We start from the raw sequence: 24,763 nt of genomic DNA, 5'->3' as shown, positions 1-24,763 counted from the left end.
TCTTCCTTCCCACTTTCACATTCTTTACCAACAACTTCCTTCCTTCCGGCTCTCACATTCTTTCCCCACCTCTTCCTTCCTTCCTTCTCTCACATTCTTTCCCCACCTCTTCCTACATTCCCTCTCTCACATTCTTTCCCAACCTCTTCCTTCTTTCCCTTTCTGACATTCTTTACCCACCTCCTCCTTCCTACACTCTCGCACATTCTTTCCCCTCATCTTCATTCCCTGTTTCACATTCTTTCCCCACCTTTCGTTCCTTCCCTCTCTCTCATTCTTTCCCCACCTCTTCCTACATTCCCTCTCTCACATCCTTTCCCCAACTCTTCCTTCGTTCCCTTTCTGACGTTCCTTACCCACCTCTTCCTTCCTTCTCTCTCACAAATTATTTACCCATTCTGTCCACTCCTCTTCCTTCCTTTTCTCAAATTCTTTCCTCACCTTTCCTTCCTTCCGGCTCTAACATTCTTTCCCCACCTCTTCCTTCCCTCCCTCTCTCACATCATTCCCCACGTCGTCCTTCCTTCCCTCTCTCAGATACTTTCCCCACATCTTCCTTCCTTCAGTCTCTATCTCACATTCTTTCCTCATCTCTTCCTTCCTTCCCTTCCTCACATTTTTTCCAGATGTCTTCCTACCATCCCTCTGACACAATTTCCCCACCTCATCCTTCCTTCCCTCTCTCACATTCTTTCCCCACCTCTTCCTTCCTTCCCTCTCTCACATTCATTCCCCACATCTTCCTTCTTTCCCTCTCTCACATTTTTTCCACAATTCTTTCCTTCCCTCTCTCACATTCTTTCCACACCTTTCCTTCCTTCCCTAATTCACATTCTTTCCAAACCACTTCCTTCCTTGCTGCTCTAACATTCTTTCCCCACTTCTCCCTTCCTTCCCTCTCACACATTCTTTCCCCTCATCTTTCTTCCTACCCTCTCGCACATTCTTTCCCCTCATCCTCCTTCCCTGTCTAACATTCCTTCCCAAGCTTTCCTTCCTTCCCTCTCTTTCTTCGTTCCTTTTCTGACATTCTTTACCCACATCTTCCTTCCTTCCCTCTCTCACATTCATTACTCACCTCTTCCTGCTTACCCTCTCACAAATTCTGTCCACACCTCTTCTTTCCTTCTCTCAAATTCTTTATTCACCTCTTCCTTCCTTCTCACACAGTGAGCACTCCACATTCAATATCTACACAGTTGCACATCACCCTGAGTAGTTACGTCCAAAAAGGTATCACAAATTCATTGAATATAAAGTAAAGCATTCAACACAAAGGAGTGTACAGTTAACTTTTGCCTAAAAGTGGCATGTGATAACATGATGTAAACCTTAGTATTATACTCACCATATGATGTAGAGTGGTCTGCAACCAATGTAAAGTGTCTGCTACTTAAGCTCCAAAAGTTACTTACAGTCAAATCAGGTTCTCCGCACAGCAGAACCTTACCGTTTAAGCAACTCAACCAAGTCATTGGCTGTTTCCCTCCAAATGGTACCAGGAAGGTTACTGAATTCAGCTTCCATTGGAGTATTGTAATGCACTGAGCACTCCATATATAAAATCGATACAGTTGCACATCACCCGGAGTAGATATGTACACCAACCTTTCACAAAATGCATTGAATATAAAGTAAAACATTCAACACAAAGGAGTGTACAGTTCACTTTTGCCTAAAAGTGGAAGTGATAACATGATGTAAGTATTATACTCACCATATGATTTAGAGTGGTCTGCAACCTATTTATTGGGTGTGCTACTTAAGCTCCAAAAGTTACTTTCAGTCAAACCAGGTTCTCCACACAGCAGAACATTACCGTTTAAGCAACTCAACCAAGTCATTGGCTGTTCCACTCCAAATGGCAGCAGGTGAATTGCTAAATTCATCTTGCATTGGAGTATTGCATGGCACTGGAAGCTCCACTTTCAATATCTCTACAGGTACACATCACTGAGTAGTTAGGTACAATAACCTCACAGAATGCATTGAATATAAAGTAAAGCATTCAACACAAAGGAGTGTACAGTTCACATGTGCCTAAATGTTGAATGTGATAACATGATGTAAACCTTATTATTATACTCACCATATGATTTAGAGTATTCTGCAACCAATTTTAAGAGTCTGATACCTAAGCTCCAAAAGTTACTTTCAGTCACACCAGGTTCTCCACAGAACATTAACGGTTAAAGAACGGTTAACATTAACGGTTAAAGAACTCAACCAAGTCATTGGCTGTTCCACTCCAAATGGTACCAGGAAATTTACTGAATTCAGCTTGCATTGGAGTATTGTAATGCACTGAGCACTCCATATTTAAAAACTATACAGTTGCACATCACCCTGAGTAGATATGTATACAAACATTTCACAAAATGCATTCAATAGAAAGTAAAGCATTCAACACAATGGAGTATACAGTTCACTTTTGCCAAAATGTTGAATGTGATAACATGATGTAAACCTTATTATTATACTCACCATATGATTTAGAGTGGTCTGCAACCAATTTATAGAGTGTGCTACCTGAGCTCCAGAAGTTACTTTCTGTCACATCAGGTTCTCTACACAGTAGAACATTACAGTTTACAGAACTAAACCAAGTCATTGGCTGTTCCACTCTAAATGGAACCAGGTTGGTTACTAAATTCAGCCTGCATTGGAGTATTGTACGGCAGTGAGCACTCCAGATTCAATATCTATACAGTTGCACATCACCCTGAGTAGGTATGTATACAAACATTTCACAAAATGCATTCAATAGAAAGTAAAGCATTCAACACAATGGAGTGTACAGTTCACTTTTGCCTAAATGTTGAATGTGATAACATGATGTAAACCTTATTATTATACTCACCATATGATTTAGAGTGGTCTGCAACCAATTTATAGAGTGTGCTACCTGAGCTCCAGAAGTTACTTTCTGTCACATCAGGTTCTCTACACAGTACAACATTACAGTTTACAGAACTAAACCAAGTCATTGGCTGTTCCACGCTAAATGGAACCAGGTTGGTTACTAAATTCAGCCTGCATTGGAGTATTGTACGGCAGTGAGCACTCCAGATTCAATATCTATACAGTTGCACATCACCCTGAGAAGATATGTACACAAACGTATCACAAAATGCATTGAATATAAAGTAAAGCATTCAACACAAAGGAGTGTACAGTTCACTTTTGCCTAAATGTTGAATGTGATAACATGATGTAAACCTTATTATTATACTCACCATATGATTTAGAGTGGTCTGCAACCAATTTATAGAGTGTGCTACCTGAGCTCCAGAAGTTACTTTCTGTCACATCAGGTTCTCTACACAGTAGAACATTAACGGTTAAAGAACTCAACCAAGTCATTGGCTGTTCCACTCTGAATGGAACCATGTTGGTTACTAAATTCAGCCTGCATTGGAGTATTGTATGGCAGTGAGCACTCCAGATTCAATATCTATACAGTTGCACATCACCCTGAGTAGATATATACACAAACGTATCACAAAATGCATTGAATATAAAGTAAAGCATTCAACACAAAGCAGAGTACAGTTCACTTTTGCCTAAAAGTGGTATGTGATAACATGATGTAAGTATTATACTCACAATATGATTTAGAGTAGTCGGAAACCTATTTAAAGAGTGTGCTACTTAAGCTCCAAAAGTTACTTTCAGTCAAACCAGGTTCTCCACGCAGCAGAACATTACCGTTTAAGCAACTCAAACAAGTCATTAGCTGTTCCACTCCAAATGGTAGCAGGTGAATTGCTAAATTCATCTTGCATTGGAGTATTGCATGGCACTGGAAGCTCCACATTCAATATCTCTACAGGTACACATCACTCTGAGTAGTTAGGTAAAAGAACTTCTCACAAAATGCTTTGAATATAAAGTAAAGCATTCAACACAAAGGAGTGTACAGTTCACATTTGCCTAAATGTTGAATGTGATAACATGATGTAAACCTTATTATTATACTCACCATATGATTTAGAGTGGTCTGCAACCAATTTTAAGAGTGTGCTACCTAACTCCAAAAGATACTTTCAGTCACACCAGGTTCTCCATACAGCAGAACATTAACGGTTAAAGAACTCAAACAAGTCATTGGCTGTTCCACTCCAAATGATACCAGGAAGGTTACTGAATTCAGCTTGCATTGGACTATTGTAATGCACTGACCACTCCATATTTAAAATCTATACAGTTGCACATCACCCTGAGTAGATATGTACATAAACCTTTCACAAAATGCATTGAATATAAAGTAAAGCATTCAACACAAAGGAGTGTACAGTTCACTGTTGCCTAAAAGTGGTATGTGTTAACATGATGTAAGTATTATACTCACCATATGATTTAGTGTGGTCTGCAACCTTTTTAAAGAGTGTGCTACTTAAGCTCCAAAAGTTACTTTCAGTCAAACCAGGTTCTCCACACAAGCAGAACATTACCGTTTAAGCAACTCAAACAAGTCATTAGCTGTTCCACTTCAAATGGTAGCAGGTGAATTGCTAAATTCATCTTGCATTGGAGTATAGCATGGCACTGGAAGCTCCACATTCAATATCTCTACAGGTACACATCACTCTGAGTAGTTAGGTACAATAACATCTCACAAAATGCATTGAATATAAAGTAAAGCATTGAACACAAAGGAGTGTACAGTTCACATTTGCCTAAATGTTGAATGTGATAACATGATGTAAACCTTATTACTATACTCACCACATGAGTTAGAGTGGTCTGCAACCAATTTTAAGAGTGTGCTACCTAGCTACGAAAGTTACTTTCAGTCACACCAGGTTCTCCATACAGCAGAACATTAACGGTTAAAGAACTCAAACAAGTCATTGGCTGTTCCACTCCAACTGATACCAGGAAGGTTACTGAATTCAGCTTGCATTGGAGTATTGTAATGCACTGACCACTCCATATTTAAAATCTATACAGTTGCACATCACCCTGAGTAGATATGTACATAAACCTTTCACAAAATGCATTGAATATAAAGTAAAGCATTCAACACAAAGGAGTGTACAGTTCACTGTTGCCTAAAAGTGGTATGTGTTAACATGATGTAAGTATTATACTCACCATATGATTTAGTGTGGTCTGCAACCTTTTTAAAGAGTGTGCTACTTAAGCTCCAAAAGTTACTTTCAGTCAAACCAGGTTCTCCACACAAGCAGAACATTACCGTTTAAGCAACTCAAACAAGTCATTAGCTGTTCCACTTCAAATGGTAGCAGGTGAATTGCTAAATTCATCTTGCATTGGAGTATAGCATGGCACTGGAAGCTCCACATTCAATATCTCTACAGGTACACATCACTCTGAGTAGTTAGGTACAATAACATCTCACAAAATGCATTGAATATAAAGTAAAGCATTGAACACAAAGGAGTGTACAGTTCACATTTGCCTAAATGTTGAATGTGATAACATGATGTAAACCTTATTACTATACTCACCATATGAGTTAGAGTGGTCTGCAACCAATTTTAAGAGTGTGCTACCTAGCTACGAAAGTTACTTTCAGTCACACCAGGTTCTCCATACAGCAGAACATTAACGGTTAAAGAACTCAAACAAGTCATTGGCTGTTCCACTCCAAATGATACCAGGAAGGTTACTGAATTCAGCTTGCATTGGAGTATTGTAATGCACTGACCACTCCATATTTAAAATCTATACAGTTGCACATCACCCTGAGTAGATATGTACACAAACCTTTCACAAAATGCATTGAATATAAAGTAAAGCATTCAACACAAAGGAGTGTACAGTTCACTGTTGCCTAAAAGTGGTATGTGATGACATGATGTAAGTATTATACTCACCATATGATTTAGTGTGGTCTGCAACCTATTTAAAGAGTGTGCTACTAAAGCTCCAAAAGTTACTTTCAGTCACACCAGGTTCTCCATACAGCAGAACATTAACGGTTAAAGAACTCAACCAAGTCGTTGGCTGTTCCATCCAAATGGTACCAGGAAGGTTACTGAATTCAGCTTGCATTGGAGTATTGTAATGTACTGGAAGCTCCACATTCAATATCTCTACAGTTACACATCACTCTGAGTAGTTAGGTAAAATAACTTCTCACAAAATGCATTGAATATAAAGAAAAGCATTCAACACAAAGGAGTGTACAGTTCACTGTTGCCTAAAAGTGGTATGTGTTAACATGATGTAAGTATTATACTCAACATATGATTTAGTGTGGTCTGCAACCTTTTTAAAGAGTGTGCTACTTAAGCTCCAAAAGTTACTTTCAGTCAAACCAGGTTCTCCACACAAGCAGAACATTACCGTTTAAGCAACTCAAACAAGTCATTAGCTGTTCCACTTCAAATGGTAGCAGGTGAATTGCTAAATTCATTTTGCATTGGAGTATAGCATGGCACTGGAAGCTCCACATTCAATATCTCTACAGGTACACATCACTCTGAGTAGTTAGGTACAATAACATCTCACAAAATGCATTGAATATAAAGTAAAGCATTGAACACAAAGGAGTGTACAGTTCACATTTGCCTAAATGTTGAATGTGATAACATGATGTAAACCTTATTACTATACTCACCATATGAGTTAGAGTGGTCTGCAACCAATTTTAAGAGTGTGCGACCTAACTCCAAAAGTTACTTTCAGTCACACCAGGTTCACCATACAGCAGAACATTAACGGTTAAAGAACTCAACCAAGTCATTGGCTGTTCCACTCCAAATGATACCAGGAAGGTTACTGAATTCAGCTTGCATTGCAGAATTGTAATGCACTGAGCACTCCATATTTAAAATCTATACAGTTGCACATCACCCTGAGTAGATATGTTCACAAACGTATCTCAAAATGCATTGAATATAACGTAAAGCATTCAACACAAAGGAGTGTACAGTTCACTTTTGCCTAAATGTTGAATGTGATAACATGATGTAAACCTTATTATTATACTCACCATATGATTTAGAGTGGTCTGCAACCAATTTTAAGAGAGTGCTACCTAGCTACGAAAGTTACTTTCAGTCACACCAGGTTCTCCATACAGCAGAACATTAACGGTTAAAGAACACAAACAAGTCATTGGCTGTTCCACTCCAAATGATACCAGGAAGGTTACTGAATTCAGCTTGCATTGGAGTATTGTAATGCACTGACCACTCCATATTTAAAATCTATACAGTTGCACATCACCCTGAGTAGATATGTACATAAACCTTTCACAAAATGCATTGAATATAAAGTAAAGCATTCAACACAAAGGAGTGTACAGTTCACTGTTGCCTAAAAGTGGTATGTGTTAACATGATGTAAGTATTATACTCACCATATGATTTAGTGTGGTCTGCAACCTTTTTAAAGAGTGTGCTACTTAAGCTCCAAAAGTTACTTTCAGTCAAACCAGGTTCTCCACACAAGCAGAACATTACCGTTTAAGCAACTCAAACAAGTCATTAGCTGTTCCACTTCAAATGGTAGCAGGTGAATTGCTAAATTCATCTTGCATTGGAGTATAGCATGGCACTGGAAGCTCCACATTCAATATCTCTACAGGTACACATCACTCTGAGTAGTTAGGTACAATAACATCTCACAAAATGCATTGAATATAAAGTAAAGCATTGAACACAAAGGAGTGTACAGTTCACATTTGCCTAAATGTTGAATGTGATAACATGATGTAAACCTTATTACTATACTCACCATATGAGTTAGAGTGGTCTGCAACCAATTTTAAGAGTGTGCTACCTAGCTACGAAAGTTACTTTCAGTCACACCAGGTTCTCCATACAGCAGAACATTAACGGTTAAAGAACTCAAACAAGTCATTGGCTGTTCCACTCCAAATGATACCAGGAAGGTTACTGAATTCAGCTTGCATTGGAGTATTGTAATGCACTGACCACTCCATATTTAAAATCTATACAGTTGCACATCACCCTGAGTAGATATGTACACAAACCTTTCACAAAATGCATTGAATATAAAGTAAAGCATTCAACACAAAGGAGTGTACAGTTCACTGTTGCCTAAAAGTGGTATGTGATGACATGATGTAAGTATTATACTCACCATATGATTTAGTGTGGTCTGCAACCTATTTAAAGAGTGTGCTACTAAAGCTCCAAAAGTTACTTTCAGTCACACCAGGTTCTCCATACAGCAGAACATTAACGGTTAAAGAACTCAACCAAGTCGTTGGCTGTTCCATCCAAATGGTACCAGGAAGGTTACTGAATTCAGCTTGCATTGGAGTATTGTAATGTACTGGAAGCTCCACATTCAATATCTCTACAGTTACACATCACTCTGAGTAGTTAGGTAAAATAACTTCTCACAAAATGCATTGAATATAAAGAAAAGCATTCAACACAAAGGAGTGTACAGTTCACTGTTGCCTAAAAGTGGTATGTGTTAACATGATGTAAGTATTATACTCAACATATGATTTAGTGTGGTCTGCAACCTTTTTAAAGAGTGTGCTACTTAAGCTCCAAAAGTTACTTTCAGTCAAACCAGGTTCTCCACACAAGCAGAACATTACCGTTTAAGCAACTCAAACAAGTCATTAGCTGTTCCACTTCAAATGGTAGCAGGTGAATTGCTAAATTCATTTTGCATTGGAGTATAGCATGGCACTGGAAGCTCCACATTCAATATCTCTACAGGTACACATCACTCTGAGTAGTTAGGTACAATAACATCTCACAAAATGCATTGAATATAAAGTAAAGCATTGAACACAAAGGAGTGTACAGTTCACAATTGCCTAAATGTTGAATGTGATAACATGATGTAAACCTTATTACTATACTCACCATATGAGTTAGAGTGGTCTGCAACCAATTTTAAGAGTGTGCGACCTAACTCCAAAAGTTACTTTCAGTCACACCAGGTTCACCATACAGCAGAACATTAACGGTTAAAGAACTCAACCAAGTCATTGGCTGTTCCACTCCAAATGATACCAGGAAGGTTACTGAATTCAGCTTGCATTGCAGAATTGTAATGCACTGAGCACTCCATATTTAAAATCTATACAGTTGCACATCACCCTGAGTAGATATGTTCACAAACGTATCTCAAAATGCATTGAATATAACGTAAAGCATTCAACACAAAGGAGTGTACAGTTCACTTTTGCCTAAATGTTGAATGTGATAACATGATGTAAACCTTATTATTATACTCACCATATGATTTAGAGTGGTCTGCAACCAATTTTAAGAGTGTGCTACCTAGCTACGAAAGTTACTTTCAGTCACACCAGGTTCTCCATACAGCAGAACATTAACGGTTAAAGAACTCAAACAAGTCATTGGCTGTTCCACTCCAAATGATACCAGGAAGGTTACTGAATTCAGCTTGCATTGGAGTATTGTAATGCACTGACCACTCCATATTTAAAATCTATCCAGTTGCACATCACCCTGAGTAGATATGTACACAAACCTTTCACAAAATGCATTGAATATAAAGTAAAGCATTCAACACAAAGGAGTGTACAGTTCACTGTTGCCTAAAAGTGGTATGTGATGACATGATGTAAGTATTATACTCACCATATGATTTAGTGTAGTCTGCAACCTATTTAAAGAGTGTGCTACTTAAGCTCCAAAAGTTACTTTCAGTCACACCAGGTTCTCCATACAGCAGAACATTAACGGTTAAAGAACTCAACCAAGTCGTTGGCTGTTCCATCCAAATGGTACCAGGAAGGTTACTGAATTCAGCTTGCATTGGAGTATTGTAATGTACTGGAAGCTCCACATTCAATATCTCTACAGTTACACATCACTCTGAGTACTTAGGTAAAATAACTTCTCTCAAAATGCACTGAATATAAAGAAAAGCATTCAACACAAAGGAGTGTACAGTTCACCTTTGCCTAAATGTTTAATGTGATAACATGATGTAAACCTTATTATTATACTCACCATATGATTTAGAGTGCTCTGCAACCAATTTTAAGAGTGCGCTACCTAACTCCAAAAGTTACTTTCAGTCACACCAGGTTTTCCACACAGCAGAACATTAACGTTTAAAGAACTCAACCAAGTCATTGGCTGTCGCACTCCAAAAGGTACAAGGAAGGTTACTGAATTCAGCTTGCATTGGAATATTGTATGGCAGTGAGCACTCCACATTTAATATCTATACAGTTGCACATCACCCTGAGTAGATATGTACACAAACCTTTCACAAAATGCATTGAATATAAAGTAAAGCAATCAACACAAAGGAGTGTACAGTTCACCTTTGCCTAAAACTGGTATGAGATAACATGATGTAAGTATTATACTCACCATATGATTTAGAGTGGTCTGCAACCTATTTGAAGAGTGTGCTACTTAAGCTCCAAAAGTTACTTTCAGTCAAACCAGGTTCTCCACACAGCAGAACATTACCGTTTAAGCAACTCAAACAAGTCATTAGCTGTTCCACTCCAAATGGTAGCAGGTGAATTGCTAAATTCATCTTGCATTGGAGTATTGCATGGCACTGGAAGCTCCACATTCAATATCTCTACAGGTACACATCACTCTCAGTAGTTAGGTAAAAGAACTTCTCACAAAATGCTTTGAATATAAAGTAAAGCATTCAACACAAAGGAGTGTACAGTTCTCATTTGCCTAAATGTTGAATGTGATAACATGATGTAAACCTTATTATTATACTCACCATATGATTTAGAGTGGTCTGCAACCAATTTTAAGAGTGTGCTACCTAACTACAAAAGTTACTTTCAGTCACACCAGGTTCTCCATACAGCAGAACATTAACGGTTAAAGAACTCAACCAAGTCATTGGCTGTTCCACTCCAAATGATACCAGGAAGGTTACTGAATTCAGCTTGCATTGGAGTATTGTAATGCACTGACCACTCCATATTTAAAATCTATACAGTTGCACATCACCCTGAGTAGATATGTACACAAACCTTTCACAAAATGCATTGAATATAAAGTAAAGCCTTCAACACAAAGGAGTGTACAGTTCACTGTTGCCTAAAAGTGGTATGTGATGACATGATGTAAGTATTATACTCACCATATGATTTAGTGTGGTCTGCAACCTATTTAAAGAGTGTGCTACTTAAGCTCCAAAAGTTACTTTCAGTCACACCTGGTTCTCCATACAGCAGAACATTAACGGTTAAAGAACTCAACCAAGTCGTTGGCTGTTCCATCCAAATGGTACCAGGAAGGTTACTGAATTCAGCTTGCATTGGAGTATTGTAATGTACTGGAAGCTCCACATTCAATATCTCTACAGGTACACATCACTCTGAGTAGTTAGGTACAATAACATCTCACAAAATGCATTGAATATAAAGTAAAGCATTGAACACAAAGGAGTGTACAGTTCACATTTGCCTAAATGTTGAATGTGATAACATGATGTAAACCTTATTACTATACTCACCATATGAGTTAGAGTGGTCTGCAACCAATTTTAAAAGTGTGCTACCTAGCTACGAAAGTTACTTTCAGTCACACCAGGTTCTCCATACAGCAGAACATTAACGGTTAAAGAACTCAAACAAGTCATTGGCTGTTCCACTCCAAATGATACCAGGAAGGCTACTGAATTCAGCTTGCATTGGAGTATTGTAATGCACTGACCACTCCATATTTAAAATCTATACAGTTGCACATCACCCTGAGTAGATATGTACACAAACCTTTCACAAAATGCATTGAATATAAAGTAAAGCATTCAACACAAAGGAGTGTACAGTTCACTGTTGCCTAAAAGTGGTATGTGATGACATGATGTAAGTATTATACTCACCATATGATTTAGTGTGGTCTGCAACCTATTTAAAGAGTGTGTAACTAAAGCTCCAAAAGTTACTTTCAGTCACACCAGGTTCTCCATACAGCAGAACATTAACGGTTAAAGAACTCAACCAAGTCGTTGGCTGTTCCATCCAAATGGTACCAGGAAAGTTACTGAATTCAGCTTGCATTGGAGTATTGTAATGTACTGGAATCTCCACATTCAATATCTCTACAGTTACACATCACTCTGAGTAGTTAGGTAAAATAACTTCTCACAAAATGCATTGAATATAAAGAAAAGCATTCAACACAAAGGAGTGTACAGTTCACTGTTGCCTAAAAGTGGTATGTGTTAACATGATGTAAGTATTATACTCAACATATGATTTAGTGTGGTCTGCAACCTTTTTAAAGAGTGTGCTACTTAAGCTCCAAAAGTTACTTTCAGTCAAACCAGGTTCTCCACACAAGCAGAACATTACCGTTTAAGCAACTCAAACAAGTCATTAGCTGTTCCACTTCAAATGGTAGCAGGTGAATTGCTAAATTCATTTTGCATTGGAGTATAGCATGGCACTGGAAGCTCCACATTCAATATCTCTACAGGTACACATCACTCTGAGTAGTTAGGTACAATAACATCTCACAAAATGCATTGAATATAAAGTAAAGCATTGAACACAAAGGAGTGTACAGTTCACATTTGCCTAAATGTTGAATGTGATAACATGATGTAAACCTTATTACTATACTCACCATATGAGTTAGAGTGGTCTGCAACCAATTTTAAGAGTGTGCGACCTAACTCCAAAAGTTACTTTCAGTCACACCAGGTTCACCATACAGCAGAACATTAACGGTTAAAGAACTCAACCAAGTCATTGGCTGTTCCACTCCAAATGATACCAGGAAGGTTACTGAATTCAGCTTGCATTGCAGAATTGTAATGCACTGAGCACTCCATATTTAAAATCTATACAGTTGCACATCACCCTGAGTAGATATGTTCACAAACGTATCTCAAAATGCATTGAATATAACGTAAAGCATTCAACACAAAGGAGTGTACAGTTCACTTTTGCCTAAATGTTGAATGTGATAACATGATGTAAACCTTATTATTATACTCACCATATGATTTAGAGTGGTCTGCAACCAATTTTAAGAGTGTGCTACCTAGCTACGAAAGTTACTTTCAGTCACACCAGGTTCTCCATACAGCAGAACATTAACGGTTAAAGAACTCAAACAAGTCATTGGCTGTTCCACTCCAAATGATACCAGGAAGGTTACTGAATTCAGCTTGCATTGGAGTATTGTAATGCACTGACCACTCCATATTTAAAATCTATCCAGTTGCACATCACCCTGAGTAGATATGTACACAAACCTTTCACAAAATGCATTGAATATAAAGTAAAGCATTCAACACAAAGGAGTGTACAGTTCACTGTTGCCTAAAAGTGGTATGTGATGACATGATGTAAGTATTATACTCACCATATGATTTAGTGTGGTCTGCAACCTATTTAAAGAGTGTGCTACTTAAGCTCCAAAAGTTACTTTCAGTCACACCAGGTTCTCCATACAGCAGATCATTAACGGTTAAAGAACTCAACCAAGTCGTTGGCTGTTCCATCCAAATGGTACCAGGAAGGTTACTGAATTCAGCTTGCATTGGAGTATTGTACTGTACTGGAAGCTCCACATTCAATATCTCTACAGTTACACATCACTCTGAGTAGTTAGGTAAAATAACTTCTCGCAAAATGCATTGAATATAAAGAAAAGCATTCAACACAAAGGAGTGTACAGTTCACCTTTGCCTAAATGTTTAATGTGATAACATGATGTAAACCTTATTATTATACTCACCATATGATTTAGAGTGCTCTGCAACCAATTTTAAGAGTGCGCTACCTAAATCCAAAAGTTACTTTCAGTCACACCAGGTTTTCCACACAGCAGAACATTAACGTTTAAAGAACTCAACCAAGTCATTGGCTGTCGCACTCCAAAAGGTACAAGGAAGGTTACTGAATTCAGCTTGCATTGGAATATTGTATGGCAGTGAGCACTCCACATTTAATATCTATACAGTTGCACATCACCCTGAGTAGATATGTACACAAACCTTTCACAAAATGCATTGAATATAAAGTAAAGCAATAAACACAAAGGAGTGTACAGTTCACCTTTGCCTAAAACTGGTATGAGATAACATGATGTAAGTATTATACTCACCATATGATTTAGAGTGGTCTGCAACCTATTTGAAGAGTGTGCTACTTAAGCTCCAAAAGTTACTTTCAGTCAAACCAGGTTCTCCACACAGCAGAACATTACCGTTTAAGCAACTCAAACAAGTCATTAGCTGTTCCACTCCAAATGGTAGCAGGTGAATTGCTAAATTCATCTTGCATTGGAGTATTGCATGGCACTGGAAGCTCCACATTCAATATCTCTACAGGTACACATCACTCTGAGTAGTTAGGTAAAAGAACTTCTCACAAAATGCTTTGAATATAAAGTAAAGCATTCAACACAAAGGAGTGTACAGTTCACATTTGCCTAAATGTTGAATGTGATAACATGATGTAAACCTTATTATTATACTCACCATATGATTTAGAGTGGTCTGCAACCAATTTTAAGAGTGTGCTACCTAACTCCAAAAGTTACTTTCAGTCACACCAGGTTCTCCATACAGCAGAACATTAACGGTTAAAGAACTCAACCAAGTCATTGGCTGTTCTACTCCAAATGATACCAGGAAGGTTACTGAATTCAGCTTGCATTGGAGTATTGTAATGCACTGACCACTCCATATTTAAAATCTATACAGTTGCACATCACCCTGAGTAGATATGTACACAAACCTTTCACAAAATGCATTGAATATAAAGTAAAGCATTCAACACAAAGGAGTGTACAGTTCACTGTTGCCTAAAAGTGGTATGTGATGACATGATGTAAGTATTATACTCACCATATGATTTAGTGTGGTCTGCAACCTATTTAAAGAGTGTGCTACTTAAGCTCCAAAAGTTACTTTCAGTCACACCAGGTTCTCCATACAGCAGAACATTAACGGTTAAAGAACTCAACCAAGTCGTTGGCTGTTCCATCCAAATGGTACCAGGAAGGTTACTGAATTCAGCTTGCATTGGAGTATTGTAATGTACTGGAAGCTCCACATTCAATATCTCTACAGTTACACATCACTCTGAGTAGTTAGGTAAAATAACTTCTCACAAAATGCATTGAATATAAAGAAAAGCATTCAACACAAAGGAGTGTACAGTTCACCTTTGCCTAAATGTTTAATGTGATAACATGATGTAAACCTTATTATTATACTCACCATATGATTTAGAGTTATCTGCAACCAATTTTAAGAGTGCGCTACCTAACTCCAAAAGTTACTTTCAGTCACACCAGGTTTTCCACACAGCAGAACATTAACGTTTAAAGAACTCAACCAAGTCATTGGCTGTCGCACTCCAAAAGGTACAAGGAAGGTTACTGAATTCAGCTTGCATTGGAATATTGTATGGCAGTGAGCACTCCACAATTAATATCTATACAGTTGCACATCACCCTGAGTAGATATGTACAGAAACCTTTCACAAAATGCATTGAATATAAAGTAAAGCATTCAACACAAAGGAGTGTACAGTTCACTTTTGCCTAAAACTGGTATGAGATAACATGATGTAAGTATTATACTCACCATATGATTTAGAGTGTTCTGCAACCTGTTTGAAGAGTGTGCTACTTAAGCTCCAAAAGTTACTTTCAGTCAAACCAGGTTCTCCACACAGCAGAACATTACCGTTTAAGCAACTCAACCAAGTCGTTGGCTATTCCATCCAAATGGTACCAGGAAGGTTACTGAATTCAGCTTGCATTGGAGTATTGTAATGCACTGAGCACTCCATATTTAAAATCTATACAGTTGCACATCACCCTGCGTAGATATGTACACAAACGTATCTCAAAATGCATTGAATATAACGTAAAGCATTCAACACAAAGGAGTGTGCAGTTCACTTTTGCCTAAAAGTGGTATGTGATAACATGATGTAAGTATTATACTCATCATATGATTTAGAGTGGTCTGCAACCTATTTGAAGAGTGTGCTACTTAAGCTCCAAAAGTTACTTTCAGTCAAACCAGGTTCTCCACACAGCAGAACATTACCATTTAACCAACTCAACCAAGACATTGGCTGTTCCATCCAAATGGTACCAGGAAGGTTACTGAATTCAGCTTGCATTGGAGTATTGTAATGCACTGGATGCTCCACATTCACTATCTCTACAGTTACACATCACTCTGAGTGGTTAGGTAAAATAACTTCTCACAAAATGCATTGAATATAAAGTAAAGCATTCAACACAAAGCAGTGTACAGTTCACTGTTGCCGAAATGTTTAATATGATAACATGATGTAAACCTTATTATTATACACACCATATGATTTAGAGTGGTCTGCAACCAATTTTAAGAGTGCGCTACCTAACTCCAAAAGTTACTTTCAGTCACACCAGGTTTTCCACACAGCAGAACATTAACGTTTAAAGAACTCAACCAAGTCATTGGCTGTCCCACTCCAAAAGGTACAAGGAAGGTTACTGTATTCAGCTTGCATTGGAATATTGTATGGCAGTGAGCACTCCACATTCAATATCTATACAGTTGCACATCACCCGGAGTAGATATGTACACAAACGTATCACAAAATGCATTGACTATAAAGTAAAGCATTCAACACAAAGGGGTGTACAGTTCACTTTTGCCTAATAGTGGGATGTGATAATATGATGTATTATACTCACCATATGATTTAGAGTGGTCTGCAACCTATTTAAAGAGTGTGCTACTTAAGCTCCAAAAGTTACCTTCAGTCAAACCAGGTTCTCCACACAGCAGAACATTAATGGTTAAAAAACTCAACCAAGTTATTGGCTGTTCCACTCCAAATGGTACCAGGAAGGTTACTGAATTCAGCTTGCATTGGAGTATTGTAATGCACTGAGCACTCCATATTTAAAATCTATAAAAATCTATAAAAATCTATAAAAATCTGTAAGCTCCACATTCAATATCTCTACAGGTACACATCACTCTGAGTAGTTAGGTAAAATAACTTCTCACAAAATGCATTGAATATAAAGTAAAGCATTGAACACAAAGGAGTGTTCAGTTCACATTTGCCTAAATGTTGAATGTGATAACATGATGTAAACCTTATTAGTATACTCACCATATGATTTAGAGTGGTCTGCAACCAATTTTAAGAGTGTGCTACCTAACTCCAAAAGTTACTTTCAGTCACACCGGGTTCTCCGCACAGCAGAACATTAACGTTTAAAGAACTCAACCAAGTCATTGGCTGTTCCATCCAAATGGTACCAGGAAGGTTATCGAATTCAGCTTGCATTGGAGTATTGTAATGCACTGGAAGCTCCACATTCAATATCTCTACAGTTACACATCACTCTGAGTAGTTAGGTAAAATAACTTCTCACAAAATGCATTCAATATAAAGTAAAGCATTCAACACAAAGGAGTGTACAGTTCACTTTTGCCTAAATGTTGAAAGTGATAACATGATGTAAACCTTATTAATATACTCACCACATGATTTAGAGAGTTCTGCAACCAATTTTAAGAGTCTGATACCTAAGATCCAAAAGTTACTTTCAGTCACACCAGGTTCTCCACTCAGCAGAACATTAACGTTTAAAGAACTCAACCAAGTCTTTGGCTGTTCCATCCAAATGGTACCAGGAAGGTTACTGAATTCAGCTTGCATTGGAGTATTGTAATGCACTGGAAGCTCCACATTCAATATCTCTACAGTTGCACATCACCCTGAGTAGATTTGTATACAAACTTTTCACAAAATGCATTCAATAGAAAGTAAAGTATTCAACACAATGGAGTGTACAGTTCACTATTGCCTAAATGTTGAATGTGATAACATGATGTAAACCTTAGTATTATAGTACCATATGATATAGAGTGGTCTGCAACCAATTTATAGAGTGTGCTACCTGAGCTCCAAAAGTTACTTTCAGTCACACCAGGTTTTCCACACAGCAGAACATTAACGTTTAAAGAACTCAACCAAGTCATTGGCTTTCCCACTCCAAAAGGTACAAAGAAGGTTACTGAATTCAGCTTGCATTGGAAAATTGTATGGCGGTGAGCACTCCACATTCAATATCTATACAGTTGCACATCACCCTGAGTAGTTACGTACAAAAAGTTATCACAAATTCATTGAATATAAAGTAAGGCATTCAACACAAAGGAGTGTACAGTTCACTTTTGCCTAAAAGTGGGATGTGATAACATGATGTAAGCCTTAGTATTATACTCACCGTATGATTTAGAGTGTTCTGCAACCTATTTAAAGCGTGTGCTACTTAAGCTCCAAAAGTTACTTTCAGTCAAACCAGGTTCTCCACACAGCAGAACATTACCGTTTCAGCAACTCAACCAACTCATTGGCTGTTCCACTCCAACTGCTAGCAGGTGAATTGCTAAATTCAACTTGCATTGGAGTATTGCATGGCACAGGAAGCTCCACATTCAATATCTCTACAGGTACACATCCCTCTGAGTAGTTAGGCACAATAACCTCACAAAATGCATTGAATATAAAGTAAAAAATTCAACACAAAGGAGTGTCCAGTTCACTTTTGCCTAAATGTTGAATGTGATAACATGATGTAAACCTTATTATTATACTCACCATATGATATAGAGTGTTCTGCAACCAATTTTAAGAGTGTGCTACCTGAGCTCCAAAAGTTAATTTCAGTCAAACCAGGTTCTCCACACAGCAGAACATTACCGTTTAAGCGACTCAACCAACACATTGGCTGTTCCACTCCAAATGGTACCAGGAAGGTTACTGAATTCAGCTTGCATTGGAGTATTGTATGGCAGTGAGCACTCCATATTTAATATCTATACAGTTGCACATCACCCTGAGTAGATTTGTATACAAACTTTTCACAAAATGCATTGAATATAAAGTAAAGTATTCAACACAATGGAGTGTACAGTTCACTATTGCCTAAATGTTGAATGTGATAACATGATGTAAACCTTAGTATTATAGTACCATATGATATAGAGTGGTCTGCAACCAATTTATAGAGTGTGCTACCTGAGCTCCAAAAGTTACTTTCAGTCACACCAGGTTTTCCACACAGCAGAACATTAACGTTTAAAGAACTCAACCAAGTCATTGGCTTTCCCACTCCAAAAGGTACAAGGAAGCTTACTGAATTCAGCTTGCATTGGAGTTGTATGGCGGTGAGCACTCCACATTCAATACCTATACAGTTGCCCATCACCCTCAGTAGATATGTACACAAACGTATCACAAAATGCATTGACTATAAAGTAAAGCATTCAACACAAAGGAGTGTACAGTTCACTTTTGCCTAAAAGTGGGATGTGATAATATGATGTATTATACTCACCATATGATTTAGAGTGGTCTGCAACCAATTTTAAGAGAGCGTTACCTAACTCCAAAAGTTACTTTCAGTCACACCAGGTTCTCCACACAGCAGAACCTTAACGTTTAAAGAACTCAACCAAGTCATTGGTTGTTCCACTCCAAATGGTACCAGGAAGGTTACTGAATTCAGCTTGCATTGGAGTATTGTATGGCAGTGAGCACTCCATATTTAATATCTATACAGTTGCACATCACCCTGAGTAGATTTGTATACAAACTTTTCACAAAATGCATTCAATAGAAAGTAAAATATTCAACACAATGGAGTGTACAGTTCACTATTGCCTAAATGTTGAATGTGATAACATGATTTAAACCTTAGTATTATAGTACCATATGATTTAGAGTGGTCTGCAACCAATTTATAGAGTGTGCTACCTGAGCTCCAGAAGTTACTTTCTGTCACATCAGGTTCTCTACACGGTAGAACATTACAGTTTACAGAACTAAACCAAGTCATTGGCTGTTCCACTCTAAATGGAACCAGGTTGGTTACTAAATTCAGCCTGCATTGGAGTATTGTATGGCAGTGAGCACTCCAGATTCAATATCTATACAGTTGCACATCACCCTGAGTAGATATGTACACAAACGTATCACAAAATGCATTGAATATAAAGTAAAGCATTCAACACAAAGGAGTGTACAGTTCACTTTTGCCTAAATGTTGAATGTGATAACACGATGTAAACATTATTATTATACTCACCATATGATTTAGAGTGTTCTGCAACCAATTTTAAGTGTCTGATACCTAAGCACCAAAAGTTACTTTCAGTCACACCAGTTTCTCCACACAGCAGAACATTAACGTTTAAAGAACTCAACCAAGTCTTTGGCTGTTCCATCCAAATGGTACCAGGAAGGTTACTGAATTCAGCTTGCATTCGAGTATTGTAATGCACTGGAAGCTCCACATTCAATATCTCTACAGTTACACATCACTCTGAGTAGTTAGGTAAAATAACTTCTCACAAAATGCATTGAATATAAAGTAAAGCATTGAACACAAAGGAGTGTACAGTTCACTTTTGCCTAAATGTTTAATGTGATAACATGATGTAAACCTTATTATTATACTCACCATACGATTTAGAGTGGTCTGCAACCAATTTTAAGAGGGCGCTACCTAACTCCAAAAGTTACTTTCAGTCACACCAGGTTTTCCACACAGCAGAACATTAACATTTAAAGAACTCAACCAAGTCATTGGCTTTCCCACTCCATAAGGTACAAGGAAGATTACTGAATTCAGCTTGCATTGGAATATTGTACAGCGGTGAGCACTCCACATTCAATATCTGTACAGTTGCACATCACCCTGAGTAGATATGTACACAAACGTATCACAAAATGCATTGACTATAAAGTAAAGCATTCAACACAAAGGAGTGTACAGTTCACTTTTGCCTAAAAGTGGGATGTGATAACATGATGTAAGTATTATACTCACCATATGATTTAGAGTGGTATGCAACCTATTTAAAGAGTGTGCTACTTAAGCTCCAAAAGTTACTTTCAGTCAATCCAGGTTCTCCACACAGCAGAACATTACCGTTTAAGCAACTCAACCAAGTCATTGGGTGTCTCACTCCAAAAGGTACAAGGAAGGTTACTGAATTCAGCTTGCATTGGAGTATTGTATGGCAGTGAGCACTCCATATTTAATATCTATACAGTTGCACATCACCCTGAGTAGATTTGTATACAAACTTTTCACAAAATGCATTCAATAGAAAGTAAAGTATTCAACACAATGGAGTGTACAGTTCACTATTGCCTAAATGTTGAATGTGATAACATGATGTAAACCTTAGTATTATAGTACCATATGATTTAGAGTGGTCTGCAACCAATTTTTAGAGTGTGCTACCTGAGCTCCAGAAGTTACTTTCTGTCACATCAGGTTCTCTACACAGTAGAACATTACAGTTTACAGAACTAAACCAAGTCATTGGCTGTTCCACTCGAAATGGAACCAGGTTGGTTACTAAATTCAGCCTGCATTGGAGTATTGTATGGCAGTGAGCACTCCAGATTCAATATCTATACAGTTGCACATCACCCTGAGTAGATAAGTACACAAACGTATCACAAAATGCATTGAATATAAAGTAAAGCATTCAACACAAAGGAGTGTACAGTTCATTTTTGCCTGAATGTTGAATGTGATAACACGATGTAAACCTTATTATTATACTCACCATATGATTTAGAGTGTTCTGCAACCAATTTTAAGTGTCTGATACCTAAGCACCAAAAGTTACTTTCATTCACACCAGTTTCTCCACACAGCAGAACATTAACGTTTAAAGAACTCAACCAAGTCTTTGGCTGTTCCATCCAAATGGTACCAGGAAGGTTACTGAATTCTGCTTGCATTCGAGTATTGTAATGCACTGGAAGCTCCACATTCAATATCTCTACAGTTACACATCACTCTGAGTAGTTAGGTAAAATAACTTCTCACAAAATGCATTGAATATAACGTAAAGCATTGAACACAAAGGAGTGTACAGTTCACTTTTGCCTAAATGTTTAATGTGATAACATGAAGCAAACCTTATTATTATACTCACCATATGATTTAGAGTGGTCTGCAACCAATTTTAAGAGGGCGCTACCTAACTCCAAAAGTTACTTTCAGTCACACCAGGTTTTCCACACAGCAGAACATTAACGTTTAAAGAACTCAACCAAGTCATTAGCTTTCCCACTCCAAAAGGAACAAGGAAGGTTACTGAATTCAGCTTGCATTGGAATATTATACGGCGGTGAGCACTCCACATTCAATATCTATACAGTTGCACATCACCCTGAGTAGATATGTACACAAACGTATCACAAAATGCATTGACTATAAAGTAAAGCATTCAACACAAAGGAGTGTACTGTTCACTTTTGCCTAAAAGTGGGATGTGATAACATGATGTAAGTATGATACTCACCATATGATTTAGAGTGGTATGCAACCTATTTAAAGAGTGTGCTACTTAAGCTCCAAAAGTTACTTTCAGTCAAACCAGGTTCTCCACACAGCAGAACATTAGCATTTAAGCAAGTCAACCCAGTCATTGGCTGTTCAACTCCAAATGGTACCAGGAAGGTTACTGAATTCAGCTTGCATTGGAGTATTGTAATGCACTGAGCACTCCATATTTAAAATCTATACAGTTGCACATCAGCCGAAGTAGATATGTAGACAAACGTTTCACAAAATGCATTGAATATAAAGTAAAGCATTCAACACAAAGGAGTGTACAGTTCACTTTTGCCTAAAAGTGGTATGTGATAACATCATGTAAACCTGATTATTATACTCACCATATGATTTAGAGTGGTCTGCAACCAATTTTAAGAGAGCGCTACTTAAGCTCCAGAAGTTACTTTCAGTCAAACCAGGTTATCCACACTGCAGAACATTACCGTTTAAGCATCTCAACCAAGTCATTGGCTGTTCCACACCAAATGGTAGCAGGTGAATTGCTAAATTCAACTTGCATTGGAGTATTGCACGGCACAGGAAGCTCCACATTCAATATCTCTACAGGTACACATCACTCTGAGTAGTTAGGTAAAATAACTTCTCACAAAATGCATTGAATATAAAGTAAAGCATTCAAACCAAAGGAGTGTACAGTTCACATTTGCCTAAATGTTGAATGCGATAACATAATGTAAACCTTATTATTATACTCACCATATGATTTAGAGTGTTCTGCAACCAATTTTAAGTGTCTGATACCTAAGCTCCAAAAGTTACTTTCAGTCACACCAGTTTCTCCACACAGCAGAACATTAACGTTTAAAGAACTCAACCAAGTCTTTGGCTGTTCCATCCAAATGGTACCAGGAAGGTTACTGAATTGAGCTTGCATTCGAGTATTGTAATGCACTGGAAGCTCCACATTCAATATCTCTACAGTTACACATCACTCTGAGTAGTTAGGTAAAATAACTTCTCACAAAATTCATTGAATATAAAGTAAAGCATTCAACCCAAAGGAGTGTACAGATCACATTTGCCTAAATGTTGAATGTGACAACATGATGTAAACCATATTATTATACTCACCATATGATTTATAGTGGTCTGCAACCAATTTTAAGAGTGTGCTACCTAACTCCAAAAGTTACATTCAGTCACACCAGGTTCTCCATACAGCAGAACATTAACGGTTAAAGAACTCAACCAAGTCATTGGCTGTTCCACTCCAAATGGTACCAGGAAGGTTACTGAATTCAGCTTGCATTGGAGTATTGTAATGCACTGAGCACTCCATATTGAAAATCTATAAAGTTGCACATCAGCCGTAGTAGATATGTAGACAAGCTTTTCACAAAATTCATTGAATATAAAGTAAAGCATTCAACACAAAGGAGTGTACAGTTCACTTTTGCCTAAAAGTGGGATGTGATAACATGATGTAAGTATTATACTCACCATATGATTTAGAGTGGTCTGCAACCTATTTAAAGAGTGTGCTACTTAAGCTCCAAAAGTTACTTTCAGTCAAACCAGGTTCTCCACACAGCAGAACATTACAGTTTACAGAACTCAACCAAGTCATTGGCTGTTCCACTCTAAATGGAACCAGGTCGGTTACTAAATTCAGCCTGCATTGGAGTATTGTAATGCACTGAGCACTCCATATTTAAAATCAATACAGTTGCACATCACCCGGAGTAGATATGTATACAAACTTTTCACAAAATGCATTCAATAGAAAGTAAAGCATACAACACAATAGAGAGTACAGTTCACTTTTGCCTAAATGTTGAATGTGATAACATGATGTAAACCTTAGTATTAAACTCACCATATGATTTAGAGTGGTCTGCAACCTATTTAAAGAGTGTGCTACTTAAGCTCCAAAAGTTACTTTCAGTCAAACCAGGTTCTCCACACAGCAGAACATTACCGTTTAAGCATCTCAACCAAGTCATTGGCTGTTCCACACCAAATGGTAGCAGGTGAATTGCTAAATTCAACTTGCATTGGAGTATTGCACGGCACAGGAAGCTCCACATTCAATATCTCTACAGGTACACATCACTCTGAGTAGTTAGGTAAAATAAATTCTCACAAAATGCATTGAATATAAAGTAAAGCATTCAAACCAAAGGAGTGTACAGTTCACATTTGCCTAAATGTTGAATGCGATAACATGATGTAAACCTTATTATTATACTCACCATATGATTTAGAGTGGTCTGCAACCAATTTTAAGAGTGTGCTACCTAACTCCAAAAGTTACTTTCAGTCACACCAGGTTCTCCATACAGCAGAACATTAACGGTTAAAGAACTCAACCAATTCATTGGCTGTACCACTCCAAATGGTACCAGGAAGGTTACTGAATTCAGCTTGCATTGGAGTATTGTAATGCACTGAGCACTCCATATTTAAAATCTATACAGTTG

Source organism: Hypanus sabinus, chromosome 29 (genome assembly GCF_030144855.1).
Source record: "Hypanus sabinus isolate sHypSab1 chromosome 29, sHypSab1.hap1, whole genome shotgun sequence".
Taxonomy (NCBI): Eukaryota; Metazoa; Chordata; class Chondrichthyes; order Myliobatiformes; family Dasyatidae; genus Hypanus; species Hypanus sabinus.
This window is presented reverse-complemented; position numbering follows the sequence as displayed.